Source organism: Muntiacus reevesi, chromosome 15 (genome assembly GCF_963930625.1).
Source record: "Muntiacus reevesi chromosome 15, mMunRee1.1, whole genome shotgun sequence".
Taxonomy (NCBI): domain Eukaryota; kingdom Metazoa; phylum Chordata; class Mammalia; order Artiodactyla; family Cervidae; genus Muntiacus; species Muntiacus reevesi.
The window spans coordinates 57,175,067-57,177,173 of record NC_089263.1 but is presented as its reverse complement, the minus strand read 5'-3'; positions in this window follow the sequence as shown (position 1 = coordinate 57,177,173).

Sequence of the window (2,107 nt, the reverse complement as noted above, 5' to 3'; positions counted from 1 at the left end):
ATTCTCTCCCAATTACTACATGTCTATTACCTACCTGGAAGGAATGGGAGTAACTTCTGGAAACAAAATGATTAAGAACGTAGCTCTGTCCTCTGCCCTCATCAAGTTCATCGTCAAGTGGAAAAGCCAGATGATGAAACAAGTCATTCAAAGTTGTGAAAAGAGTTAGAATATGCCAGATGTTACAGGAACACAAAAGACAGGCAAATAACCTAAAATTTGGGAGATAGGGAAAGTCTCTAAGAGAAAGAAATATCTACGGAAACTGAAAGACAGCCATGAGTAAGGTGAGAGCAGAGAGGCAGGGAGGGAGGGCAGAAGGGTAAAGAGTGAGGCTGAGATCCAGACAAAGGACAGATCAGAGCAGGCTTGGAAGGCACACGAGAGCGTTGGGGCTTTATTCTAAATATGGTGTTGAAGGTTCATCAGGCCTCTTATAAAAGATAACACTGCCAGTTGGAGCTTAGTGTGACGGAGGCACAGAAGTTAAGAGACAAGCTTGAAACAGGTTGTAGTCATTCTAAGACACAGATTGGACACGGCTGTGATGATGAGATAGATAAAATCAGCAGGTTCCAAAAGCATTTATAAGAGAGAGTTAGGAGGTGGAATCAACAGGACTGGAAACTGTGAGAGTGACCTAAAATACGCCCTGGTTTCTGCTTTGACCAACTAAGCAGGTGTTTTTTTACCATTTTCTGAGGCGAGGACATTGGAGGAGATGCAGACAGAAGGAAGCATAGAGTCCATTTTTAAGCAGGTTGCAGGTGAGATATATCATGACTGGCCATCCCAGTGGGAACATGTGGTAGGTAGACACGCATGTACTTCTAGAGCTCAGAAAAGTATCTTGGGGTAGAGAAGCCGATGTCAGAGTCATGGGGCTTCAGGAGACAGAGGCCAGATTCTAAACTGTGTGTGTGCTTGTGTGTATACACACTCAAATAGACTGGCTGGATTCCACTGCATGACCTGGAGGGATTTTATCCTCAGCATTTACTTCACACCTACAACATGCCAGGCACTGTTCTAGACAGTCAGCATTCCATAATGAATAACTTCATCTCCAGTTTCTTCCCTTATGGGTACAGTGGATCCCTCCTAGTTTCAAGACTCCATGGCTAACCACACGTATTGTAAAAAAAAAAAAAGTAGTATTTTCATCACCTTGAAAAACCAATACTTCCTAAGGATTTCCAATTAGACAGCAAAAAACCTGTGTGAATCATCTGTGCATATTAAGAAATTCATCAATTGTAGTAATTAAGGCTTTCCAGCATGGCTTTAAAAATATCAGTATTGTGCCCCCAAAATGCTAGATAGCTTTAGAATTAAATCTATCAGCTACCTCCTGAAAAACAGATTGAAAGCAAGATAAATGAGCCACAGAAGGGAAATGTATTAGCGAAGTCAATGCACCAAACAGGGCAGCAATGCACTAAACAGCAGACAAGTCTTTGAATTTAAAAGTACCTTAGAAAGTGAAATGGAGGAGCAGCGTTCAATATGCAGTCCCATGTTGGGCTGTCGAGGAACGACTTGGCAGGGGAATCCCCAAGGGTTCTCTATGTTCAGCAGAGCACTAAGACATAGCAACTTCATTTGTAGATGTGTCTCTTAGAGAAATAAAAACACACGGTTTAGAGAAACAAGTACAGAATATTTATGGAAACGATGCTATAATAGCAAAAAAAAAAAAAAAGGAAAAGAAAGAACCAACCTCAGTTATCATCATTTAGGAAATGGATAAATAAGCTATGATATATCCACAGTATGGCATGCTATGTAGCTCTCTAAAAGTGGAGTGGTTTTCTAAGTACTGACATATGAGGGTTCTATGACGTTAAAGAAAAATATTGCTCACGTCTCAAGTGAAGGTATAAGACATGTAGGGCTTCCCCCATGGCACAGCAATAAAGAATCTGCCTATAATTCAGGAGACACAAGAGTTGTGAGTTCGATCCCTGGCTTGGGAAGATCCCCTGGAGGAGGGCCATCATTCTTCAAGATCCATAATTCTTACCTGGAGAATCCCATGGACAGAGGAACTTGGCAGGCTACAGTCCATGGGGTCGCAGAGATCTGGACATGATTGAAGCGACTTAGC